This window comes from Ranitomeya imitator, chromosome 6 (assembly GCF_032444005.1).
Source record: "Ranitomeya imitator isolate aRanImi1 chromosome 6, aRanImi1.pri, whole genome shotgun sequence".
NCBI lineage: Eukaryota > Metazoa > Chordata > Amphibia > Anura > Dendrobatidae > Ranitomeya > Ranitomeya imitator.
The window spans coordinates 167,195,713-167,209,146 of NC_091287.1; positions in this window are offsets into that span (position 1 = coordinate 167,195,713).

Consider the following 13,434-nt stretch of genomic DNA (forward strand, 5'->3'; position numbering starts at 1 on the left):
GCGCCACATTTACTTGGAGTTTTTTTTTTTTTTTTTTTTTTCTCTTTGACAATGATGAGTAGACACTGTCTAAGCTGGATAAAAAAGTGAAAGTAACTAGATGTAATGACAAAAAAAAATAAAAATGTGAGAATAAAATGGGTAAATAGCATTATGCTGTATAGTTAACGTGTATAACCATAAATAGTAGAATAAAATGTTAATAATAAACATAGTCAGCAGTACAAACAAATACTGCAGACAGTGAAAACATGAAATTGACGGTTGAATATCCAAGGGCTGATGGTAACGACGCATGATTCCAGAAGACAACATAGGCGTAGATGGTCCATAGATGTAGAGATAATTAAATCCAGGTCATGACCCCTATAAAAAGAATGAAGGAAATAAAATAAATGAATAAAAACACACATAAGAACAACTTTATTAAAAACAGCCAGAACAGCCAGAAAACAGCACTATGTTGAAAGTGGATAAACACTGCTAATTAAGCAGGTAGAAAAGGCACAAAACTATTGTGGTCATTTAGACCATGGGGTACAGTGGTGTTTAATCTGTGTATCCATCTGGTCTCTCGTTGTGCCAGAAGCCTCTTCCAGTTACCTCCACGAGGGCCTATAAATACCCGGTCAATGCCCTGAACCATCAAACCTGTAGGGTCACAGTTGTGAAAAGTCTTGAAGTGACGTGGTATTGGTTTTAGCCTATGTACATCTTCCTCTGTGGAAGCATTGCCAATGTCAAGGACATGTTCACGCACCCTACAGCGAAGTTCCCGTGACGTCATTCCCACATATATAAGGCCACAAGGGCACGTGGCATGATATACGACTGCCTTGGTGGTGCAAGTAATAGTGTGGGTGATCTTAAAAGCCCTGTCATTAGATGAGTTTAAAAACTCTGTTGTTTCACAGATATTTTTGCAGGCCACACACTTACCGCATCGAGTACACCCCCACTTTGGGCCTCTTGAACCAAAAATATATTTCTGGTTTGGACTTTTGTGGTAACTGTGGACGAGGTAGTCCTTGAGGTTTTGGGATCTCCTAAAGGTGACAGCGGGAGTATCACCAATAAATTTGGAGATGGTCTCATCCAGATGTAAAATATGCCAGTGTTTGGACATAATATTCTGAACCTCCTTACTTCTTGAATGAAAATCCAAAATGCACCGTACCTGATCTTGGACTGCCACCGTCTTTTGTTGTAGAAGATCGTTACGCCGACTTCGAAAAGCCTTCTGGTATGACCGGCAGATAGTCTTTTTCCCATAGCCTCTGTCTTGAAATCGTTTCTTAAAAATCTTAAACAACTTAAAATGTATCTATAATTTCTGCACAGAACAATATTGCTGCAGACCACTGAACAAAGGCTGATGGTATTACCGGTGTGGCAGCATTAGAATCATGGGTTATTTATAAGATTAGTGAATAATGAAAAATGATTACTTGTTTTTGAAAATTTTTTCACAAATCCTAGACAATTACCTAAAAAAAGTATCTATAACTTATGTACAGAACATTGGTCAGTCATATCACATTCAATAACACAATATTAGTATATGAGTAAAAACCATGGTTAACATATCAGCTTCAGCTATCCATGATTAGAACACGTAGACATATATTGGACTTAAAAGCTTAAAAAAGTTTACTGAAAATACCTTGAATATGGCGTTTTACTACCTTTCCTATTTTACTTTAACCCATTACACTGCTTTATAAAAGGCATGTATTAACTTTAGTTCTCAGCTACATTTCCTAAATTGTGAGCAAATAGATTAGGTACACTTAGAAAAAAAAATCTAAAAAATAACAGCCTCCTCCATAACCCCTCTAGCTGTCCTTTCCATCACCAAGAGAAGTGTCTGTTTTTGCCATCTTAGCCAAAAATGGTTAATCCATTTGCTCATAATTTGGGAAAGATCATATTAATGTACACATCGCTAAATTGACTCCTTCTGCCTTGCACTGAATACTGGTAAGAGTATATGTTAAACCTCTTGTTTTTAAAGATGTATTTAACACTTTTTAAAAACTGAACTTGAAGCAGAGAATTAGTCAAACTCACAAAATATCTAGTATTTACCTGAAAACTCCTTGCCGCTAGCATACTGCTGATCTAATATTCCTGCTCATAGTTGGAAACAGTTTTGTAGGATTATTGAGCTGACCATACACAATTTACAGATACCGTCAATTTCTGGCTGCACCGCTTATGATACTACGGTTACATGACTGCATTGGCCATTGCTATTTATATCTGTCCCGAGGATATTGTTGGGACCTAATATCTGCAGGCCACTCTAACAAGGACCAGCAGGACAACTGAGCTGGAAACACTGGAATTTTCATTAGGATTTACAGGATAAGTAATCATTTTGAGTATTCCCTTCTGTGTCCAATTCTTAAAAATCTTAAACAACTTAAAATGTATCTATAATTTCTGCACAGAACATTATTGCTGCAGGCCACTGAACAAAGGCTGTTGTGTTGTGAATTCTGCTCTTGGGCTCCCTCCGGTGGTTATGAGTGGTAGTGCTGCTGTCTTTGGATCGCAGCATTTATCAGGTGTGTCCACTTATTGCAATTTGGACTGGGCTATTTAAGTCTTGCTTGATCCTTTAGTCAGTGCCAGTTGTCCATTGTTTTTGGAGGATTCACATCCCTGACTGGTCTCTCCTGTTTTGCTGTGCTTTTCAACAAAGATAAGTTCTGGCTTTATTTTTGCTGTCCACATGCTGTGGGCCTTATAGTTCTGTGCATTTTCATGTTTTGTCTTGTCCAGCTTTGTCTGTGTAAGGATTTTTTGCAGCCAAGCTGTATCTCTGGAGATGCAGATATACCCTCCATGTCTTTAGTCAGACGTGGAGTTTTGTATTTTCTGTGGTGGATATTTTCTAGTGTTTTAATACTGACCGCATAGTTCTCTGTCCTATTCTTTCTTTTTAGCTAGAAAGGCCTCCTTTGCTAAATCCTGATTTCAGTCTGCGTATGTCATTTCCCTCTCCTCTCACAGTCAATATTTGTGGGGGGCTGTCTATCCTTTGGGGATTTTCTCTGGGGCAAGATAGTTTTCCCGTTTCTATCTTTAGGGGAAGTTAGTACTTAGGCTGTGTCGAGGTGTCTAGGGAGTGTTAGGTACATCCCACGGCTGCTTCTAGTTGCGTTGCTAAGTTCAGGGTCTGCGGTCAGTACAGGTACCACCTTCTCCAGAGTACATCACATGCTGCTCCTATGCCACCAGATCATAACATTGATGGTATTACCGATGTGGCAGCAATAGAATCATGGGTTATTTATAAGATTAGTGAATAATGAAAAATTATTACTTGTTTTTGAACATTTTTTCACAAATCCTAGGCAATTACTTAAAAAATGTATCTATAACTTATGTACAGAATATTGGTCAGTCATATCACATTCAATAACACAATACTAATATATGAGTAAAATCAGGCTCGGACTGGCCCACCGGGAAACCGGAGGATCCCCCGGTGGGCCCCTGACTCCGACAGTCTCTCTCTTCTTAGTATCCCTGCCCTGCACGCACGAGTTAAGCCCCGCCCCTCCCCGCTGAGCTCCCGGCAGGAGCCTCCTGCATTGCCTAGTATAACATAGGGTGGGTGGGGAGAACAGTGTGTGGGCAGGATCTCTACCTTCTCTCTCTCCCTCCCCCAGTCTCTGGCTAGGATGGGGGGAGGGAGGCTCAGCACACACAGCCATTTCCCTGAGCTACACTACCTAAGATGCTGCTGGAGCAGCTCACAGCAGTAAGCCCCGCCCACCAGCACGGGCCGGGTCAGGCTGCTGGAGCACGGGGCCAGGAGAGCTGTGCAACCACTGCTGAAGACAGTTCTTAATGACCTCACCTGAATGGAAGATGGCCTCTCTCAGAGCCCCATACTGCTGCAGCCTGTCAGACAAGCTCTAATCTCTGCTGTCGGCACGGTCAGGAGGTGGAGGGGAGCTCCAGAGGAACACAGTGCTAACCTGAAGTGAGTACTGGAGCTTCCTGTTTATGTCTCTATCCTGACCTTGTTCTGTCCTCCATCCCAACAAAAGCTGTTTGTCCTGTTTGCCCCATACATCTGCGCTCTCCCTGCCCCCTCTACCCTTTCTGCTTTCTAGTTGCTGATATCACAATGTCTCCCCCACTGCTGTGCTGTGATGGTGACAGCAGATCCCCATCTTCTTCACAGCGCTTGCTGCCCGAGATCCATCTATATTATTTCTGTGTGTGTATAAGGCTCTGTGCACACATTGCTGATTTTGATGCGTTTCCGCAGCGTTTTTGGATGCGTGGAATTGCCTCAAATCCGCAGTGCGTTGTGCACACATTGAGGGTATGTGCACACGTTGCGGTTTTTGCTGCGGATCCGCAGCGGTTTTGATGCAGCAGATCCACAGCTGTCTTCCATGCAGTGTACAGTACTATGTAAACCTTTGGAAAACAAAAACCGCTGTGCACATGCTGCGGAAAAAAACACGCGGAAACGCTGCGGTTTATTTTCCGCAGCATGTCAATTCATTGTGCGGAATCCGCAGCGGTTTGGCACCTGTTCCATATTAAAAATCCGCAGGTGTCTAAAACCGCAATGGAAACCGCACAAAAAACCGCAATAAATCCGCAGTACTTTATGCACTACGGATTTAATCAAATCCGCAGCGGAAAATTCCACAACGGAATCCGCAGCGTGTGCACATGGCCTGACACATTGCTAATCAATGGGAAATACAAAACCGCAGTGCACATGCTGTGGAAAAAACGTGCAGAATCACTGCAGGTTTTTTTCCGCAGCATGTCAATTCTTTGTGCAGAAACGCAATGTTTCTGCACCCCTTGACTATACACTGAGTAAGGCAAATCCGCACATCAAAAAACGCATGACAATCCGCAACAAATCCGCATCAATTCCGCATGAAATTCGCAAGCATTTTGGCCTGCATTTTCTGCCAAGAGATGCAGATTCTGTGTGGAAAATTCCACAGGCCAATCCGCAACGTGTGCACATACCCTAAGGCTAGGTTCACACTTGCGTTATGCAGTCCGTTCAACAAATCCGTTAAATGGACTGCACTAACGCAAGTGCCGACTTTGGCACTGGGCTAGCGCAGATGGAGCATCTGCTAGCTCTATCTGCGCTAGCAGTGCGCTACTAGTGACGGACCCGGAAACGCTGCAGCCCGCGTCTAGGGTCCGTCACTCAAATGACGGCACATCCCTAGCGCACGCCCCTTATTATGGGCGTGCGCTAGCGATGCGTTCGCCATTGCAAGTAATGGAGGCGTTAACGGACTGGGCTACACCGCGTTATGCCGCGGTGTAACGTAGTCCGTTAAATGGGTTCACACAACGCAGTGTGAACCCAGCCTAAATGTATATACAAACGCACACCTATACACTATATAAATAAGTACAGTGTGCATGTCTGCAATGCATTTATGTAAGTGAATTACAATACATTTGCCATTTTTAGTGATGGAGTCAAACATAAAAAAGCATATATGCTTTAGTTAAACGCACCACAAAAAATGCTCATGAACCTTTAAAAAAACCTTGCACTTTTATATGCAGAATGAATAATATATCTATAATGTTATTTATAGCAAAAATATAATAGTAAAAAAAACTTTCCAGCTCCACATGCCCAAATTTGTTCATAAAAGTAGATAATTAAAAGGGTTGTTCCATATTAAAAACTACTTCATAATCTCCGGGGTATTAAAAAAAAAAAAAGGTCAAAAGCAACTGAGTTTTAGGCTGTGTGCCCACGTTGCGTTCTTTATACGTTTTTGCCACAGCGTAAACACTTAAAAACACATTCCCATGCAATCCTATGGGATTCCGCAGTTGTACCCATGCTGCGGATTTTCTCACTCTGGAATCGCATAGCGGTAAAATAAGCAGCATGTTCATTATTTCTGCAGAATCGTGGCGATTCTGCCACCATAGGAATGCATTGAAACGCTCACTTTACGCATGTGGCTATGCCCACCATACGTAAAGTGAGCGCTTCATGTGCGGATGGTACACAGAGTGGAGGAGAGGAGACTCTCCTTCAGGCCCTTGGGAACCATATTCATGTAAAATATATATATACGTATCTTCTGATGGCCCCCCGGAGTCCTCCCACCTCTCAGCGGTGCACGTGGCGGCTTCCTTTCCCAGGGATGCATTGTGCAAATCACCTGGGATGACATTGCGGTCATGTGACCGTGAGGTCACAAAGGTCCTTCGCGCAAAGCATCCTTGGGAATGGAACGTGCAGGGAGCTCCGCTGAGGATATCGGCGGCCTTCGGAAGGTGAGAATAACCATACCTGTATTGAGTCCTGGAGGTATGTCTTCTCCCCGGTGTCAACCGCCTCCTAAACGTCAATTATCTCCCTCTTGCGTCTGTGCGACGCCTCCTGTGTTCAAAATACATGCCCAGCGCCTGCGCTCTGCCAACATTACTCGCCTGATGTAAGTTCACGGGCAGCACGCATGATGCATGCCCGAGAAATGTTGGCAGAGCGCAGGCGCTGGGCATGTATTTTGAACACAGGAGGCGGCGCACAGACACAAGAGGGAGATGATTGACGTCTCAGAGGCGGTTGACACTGGGGTAGAAGACATACCTCCAGGACTCAATACAGGTATGGCGTGAAATTTATAAAAGTGATTATTTCAGCATTCCTAGGGATACTAGACATAAGCGCCACCTTCACATAATGCTGCCTTGGCGCTGCTGAAGGTGGCTCTTTTACTTAAAAACGCCGTGGGGGGGTGACAGGTTCCCTTTAAATTCAGTGATCAGGTCTTTGTTGTTTCCGTTAGAGTGTCTATCTTTTTAGCGAAAAAAAAAATGTGCAGCATGTTGTACCTGTTCTTCTAATGAATATAATGAAACTTACTACTGAGCCTCCTAACAAATAATACAAAACAAAGGTGTACCTAGCCTGAGAATTGAAATTTAGAGTGGCCCCTGGAGTCAGTTCCATTGGTGGGCCCTAGGCACCCCAGTCCGACACTACCTGAAAACTCCCTGCCGCTAGCATACTGCTGATCTAATATTCCTGCTCATAGTTGGAAACAGTTTTGCAGGATTATTGAGCTCACCATACACAGATTACAGATACCGTCAATTTCTGTCTGCACCGCTGATGATACTACGGTTACATGACTGCATTGGCCATTGACTAGTTATATCTGTCCCAAGGATATTATTGGGACCTAATATCTGCAGGCCACTCTAACAAGGACCAGCAGGACAACTGAGCTGGAAACACTGGAATTTTCATTGGGATTTACAGGATAAGTAATCATTTTGAGTATTCCCTTCTGTGTCCATTTCTTAAAAATCTTAAACAACTTAAAATGTATCTATAATTTCTGCACAGAACATTATTGCTGCAGACCACTGAACAAAGGCTGATGGTATTACCAGTGTGGCAGCATTAGAATGATGGGTTATTTATAAGATGAGCAATAATTTTTCATTATTCACTAGTCTTTGTACATTTTGTTCACAAATCCTGAACAATTACTTAAACAAATTACCAGTATTACCGGTGTGGCAGCATTAGAATCATGGGTTATTTATAAGATAATAATAATAATAATAATTTTTATTTATATAGCGCCAACATATTCCGCAGCGCTTTACAAATTATAGAGGGGACTTGTACAGACAATAGACATTACAGCATAACAGAAATACAGTTCAAAACAGATACCAGGAGGAATGAGGGCCCTGCTCGCAAGCTTACAAACTATAAGGAAAAGGGGAGACACGAAAGGTGGATTAGTGAATAATTAAAAATTATTACTTGTTTTTGAACATTTTTTCACAAATCCTAGGCAATTACTTAAAAAATGTAACTATAACTTATGTACAGAACATTGGTCAGTCATATCACATTCAATAACAATACCAATATGTGAGTAAAATCCATGGCTAACATAACAGCTTCAGCTATTCATGATTAGAACACGTAGACATATATTGGACTTAAAAGCTTAAAATGTTTACTGAAAATACCTTGAACATGACGTTTTACTACCTTTCTTATTTTATTTTCACCCATTACACTGCTTTTGTAAAAGGCATGTATTAACTTTAGTTCTCAGCTACATTTCCTAAATTGTGAGCAAATAGATTAGTGTTATGAACAGGTAATTCAGAACCACAATGGACATTGAAGTTCAGAGCACACAAAGTGACCTGACAATTACCAAAAACAAAGGACGAGCTCTGAGACGTGGAAACTCTGCTGACCGCAATCCCTAATCCTATCACACCACACTAGAGGTAGCCGTGGATTGCGCCTAACGCTCCCTATGCAACTCGGCACAGCCTGAGAAACTAACTAGCCCTGAAGATAGAAAAATAAGCCTACCTTGCCTCAGAGAAATTCCCCAAAGGAAAAGGCAGCCCCCCACATATAATGACTGTGAGTAAGATGAAATACAAACACAGAGATGAAATAGATTTAGAAAAGTGAGGCCCGACTTACTGAATAGACTGAGGATAGGAAAGATATTTTTGCGGTCAACACAAAAACCTACAAACAACCACGCAGAGGGGCAAAAAGACCCTCCGCACCGACTAACGGTACGGAGGTGCTCCCTCTGCGTCTCAGAGCTTCCAGCAAGCAAGAAAAACTAAAATAGCAAGCTGGACAGAAAATATAGCAAAAATAACACAAGCAGAACTTAGCTTATGCAGGATAGACAGGCCACAGGAACGATCCAGGAGGAAGCAAGACCAATACTAGAACATTGACTGGAGGCCAAGATCAAAGCACCAGGTGGAGTTAAATAGAGCAGCATTTAACGACTTAACCTTATCACCTGAGGAAGGAAACTCAGAAGCCGCAGTACCACTCTCATAGACCAAAAGAAGCTCATAGACAGAACCAGCCGAAGTACAACTCTCGACCACAGGAGGGAGCTTGGCCAAAGAATTCACAACAGATTAGGTACACTTAGAAAAAAATCTAAAAAAATAACAGCCTCCTCCATAACCCCTCTAGCTGTCCTTTCCATCACCAAGAGAAGTGTGTGTTTTTGCCATCTTAGTCAAAAATGGTTAATCCATTTGCTCATAATTTGGGAAAGATCATATTAATGTAAACATCGCTAAATTGACTCCTTCTGCCTTGCACTGAATACTGGTAAGAGTATATGTTAAACCTCTTGTTTTTAAAGATGTAGTTAACACTTTTTAAAAACTGAACTTGAAGCAGAGAATTAGTCAAACTCACAAAATATCTAGTATTTACCTGAAAACTCCTTGCCGCTAGCATACTGCTGATCTAATATTCCTGCTCATAGTTGGAAACAGTTTTGCAGGGCTTTTGAACTGACCATACACAGGTTACAACTACCGCCAATCCCTGGCTGCACCGCTGATGATACTACGGTTTCATGACTGCATTGGCCATTGACTAGTTATATCTCTCCCAAGGATATTGTTGGGACCTAATATCTACAGGCCACTCTAACAAGGACCAGCAGGAAAACTGAGCTGGAAGCACTGGAATTTTCATTGAGATTTACAGGATAAGTAATCATTTTGAGTATTCCCTTCTCTGTGTCCATTTCTTAAAAATCTTAAACAACTTAAAATGTATATATGATTTCTGCACAGAACATTATTGCTGCAGGCCACTGAACAAAGGCTGATGGTATTACCAGTGTGGCAGCATTAGAATGATGGGTTATTTATAAGATGAGCAATAATTTTTCATTATTCACTAGTCTTTGTACATTTTTTTCACAAATCCTGAACAATTACTTAAACAAATTACCTATAACTTATGTACAGAACATTTGTCAGGCATATCACATTCAATAACACAATACTATTAGAAGGGTAAAAAACATGGTTAACATGTCAGCTTTAGACATTCATAATTAGAACATGTAGACGTACATCGGACTTAAAAGCTTAAAAAAGTTTACTGAATATACCTTGAATATTACATTTCACTACATTTCTTATTTTATTTTCACCCATTACACTGCTTTTGTAAAAGGCATGTATTAACTTTAGTTCTCAGCTACATTTCCTAAATTGTGAGCAAATAGATTAGGTACACTTAGAAAAAAAATCTAAAAAATACCAGCCTCCTCCATTACCCCTCTAGCTGTCCTTTCCATCACCAAGAGAAATGTGTGTTTTTGCCATCTTAGACAAAAATGGTTAGTCCATTTGCTCATAATTTGGGAAAGATCAAATTAATGTAAATGTCGCTAAATTTACTCTTTCAGCCTTGCACTGAATACTGCTAAGAGTATATATTAAACCTATTGTTTTTAAAGATGTAGTTAGCACTTTTTAAAAACTGAACTTGAAGCAGAGAATTTGTCAAGCAACATATCTAGTATTTACCTGAAAACTCCCTGCCGCTAGCATACTGCTGATCGAGTAAAAAACATGGTTAACATATCAGCTTTAGATATTAAAGATTAGAACATGTAGACCTGCATCGGACTTAAAAGCTTAACTTTAGTTCTCAGCTACATTTCCTAAATTGTGAGCAAATAGATTAGGTACACTTAGAAAAAAAATCTAAAAAATAACAGCCTCCTCCATAACCCCTCTAGCTGTCCTTTTCATCACCAACAGCAATGTGTGTTTTTGCCATCTTAGACAAAAATGGTTAATCCATTTGCTCATAATTTGGGAAAGATCATATTAATGTAAATGTCGCTAAATTGACTCCTCCAGCCTTGCACTGAATACTGCGAAGAGAATATATTAGGCTATGTTCACATTAGCGTTCTGCCGGGCTGCATCGGGTGCAGCCGCGGCGACGCATGCGCCATGCGCCCCTATATTTAACATGGGGGCGCATGGACATGCGTTTTGCGATGCATGCGTCTTTTTTGCCGCAAGCGTTAGGGCGCAGAGGACGCAGCAAGATGCATTTTTCCCCTTCCCCATGACAGCACCGGTACATGAGAGATGGTCCCGCCCCCAAGAACAAGAAACCTGCGGAGGAGATAAAAGATGGGGGCGGCACCTCTCTCCTCAGTTTGGTTTCCTGTTCTTGCGGGGAAACTGCGGTGCTGCATGGGGAGGGGATCTCCCCTTACTATCCAGTCACGAACCGAGGTCTGCGGTGGGGCAGCGGTGGCGTGCACGCGTCGCCCCTATACCTGGGCTGCGAGGGCGTCCTTCCCTACTGCGGACTCCCCGGCGTCCGCTCCTGGCCGGAGGCTGGGCCGGGGAAGGAGACGAAAGCGGCGAGAGGCGTTCCCATCACGACGCTGGTGCCGAGTGAATGGGAGAACTTCCGGTTTGTGATCCGGAAGTGACGCCACACGCCAGAGAAGCGGTGTCCTGACACTCCCCAGGGGGGAGGAAGTTCAGGGACGCACACACCGCTTCCTGCCCACCAATATTTAAATGCAAGGTGGCAAGCAGAAGCCGGTAACAGCCTCCTGCAAGATGGCAGATCCTGTGGAATCAGCGATCCCAGCAGAAAACCCACAGCCTGTCATGGTACTGAGGGTCCGGTGGGTGAGTGCCTTTGTAAGGCAAACCATGTCAGTAACACTGTGTTTTCTGTATGTGTATGCAGGGAAAGAAAGTTACCTCTAAGCAAAAGAATAAAGTGTGTGCACTTTGTGATAAAAACCTTCCCAAAACATATGAGAAGCGAATATGCCGCTCATGTATAGAAAAAAACGTAACTGAAGAGTCATCATCATTTCTTCAGAATATAAAGGCTATCGTTGGAGACGAGGTGCAAAGCACTGTAAAGGAGCAATTAAGACCGAATGGGTTGCAGAGCTCCATAAATCCGCCTTCTACTCCTGCCCAAACATCTGATATAGAATCTGAGGGTGAACCAGGAGAGCTTCCGCCCGAGGAGGACTCTGACCTGGACTCTTCGGATGAAGAGTGTGGTCAGCCATATGTATTATCAGAAGATGTGGGGAAATTATTGAAGCTGGTTAGATCCACCTTGGGGGTGGAGACACCAACGGAAAAAACAAACGGTCCAGGACTCCATGTTCAGTAATTTGGAAGGGAAGAAATGGAGAGCTTTTCCGTTCCATGATAATATATTAAAACTTATAAAGAAGGAATGGGAAAAACCGAACAAAAAGATTTTGGTTCCCCAGGCTCTTAAACGCAAATATCCCTTTGATGAGGAAATTTGTGAGAAATGGGAGAAAGCACCTAAGCTGGACGCAGCTATTGCGAGTACCTCCAGGGGCATAGCGCTTCCTTTTGAAGATATGGGTGCCCTAAAAGACCCCTTAGATAAAAAAGCTGATGCATTTCTAAAATCAGCCAGGGAAGCTTCAACTTGGGCGTTCAAACCAGGGGTAGCGGCTACCTGCACTGCCTGTGCCATGGTTAGATGGCTAGATGACTTAAGCCACCAAATAAAGGACAAATGTCCAAGAGACAGACTTCTAGAGGTCATCCCTTCACTACAAAATGCAGCGGGGTTCCTGGCAGAAGCTGCCATTGATTCAGTTCATTTTTCTGCCCGGGCAACTGCCCTCGCTAATTCGGGCAGGAGAGCGCTATGGTTAAAAAACTGGAATGCTGACTTCCAGTCAAAAGTGAAGCTGTGTGCCGTACCTTGTGAGGGGCAATATTTGTTCGGGAAGGCGTTAGATGAAATTCTAGAGAAAGCGGCGGATAAGAAAAAACATTTCCCTCCACCTCCCTTCTTTATACGCCGTTGGTATGACAATCGTCAGTCCTTTCGGGGATCAGGTAAAGCACGCCGGGGCCGCCCATCAGATAGAGCCACGTGAGGGAAAACCTGGGGCACTAGGAGAGAGAGAGGGTTCCTATTCAGTAAGCCTCCAAAACCAGACCCTAAACAATGACTCCATATTCCAGGTGGGAAGAAGGCTATGTTTTTTTGTCCATCAGTGGGTAAGCTTCCAGCCATCTCAATGGATAATAAACCTATTAGCCGACGGCCTACGATTAAACTTTGTCTCCCTACCTCCTCACCGAATAAAAGTTACTCGTGTGGCCAAAAAGAACCAGATAGTACTAGTAAAAGAAATTCATCTTCTCCTAGACGAAAAAGTCCTGGTAAAAGTGCCTCCACAAGGGAAGGAGTTTTACAGCACCCTATTCCTCACGCCAAAACAGGATGAGTCGTTAACCCCTTTACCCCCAAGGGTGGTTTGCACGTTAATGACCGGGCCAATTTTTACAATTCTGACCACTGTCCCTTTATGAGGTTATAACTCTGGAACGCTTCAATGGATCCTGGTGATTCTGACATTGTTTTCTCGTGACATATTGTACTTCATGACAATGGTAAAAATTCTTTGATAGTACCTGCGTTTATTTGTGAAAAAAACGGAAATTTGGCGAAAATTATGAAAATTTCGCAATTTTCCAACTTTGAATTTTTATGCAATTAAATCACAGAGATATGTCACTCAAAATACTTAATAAGTA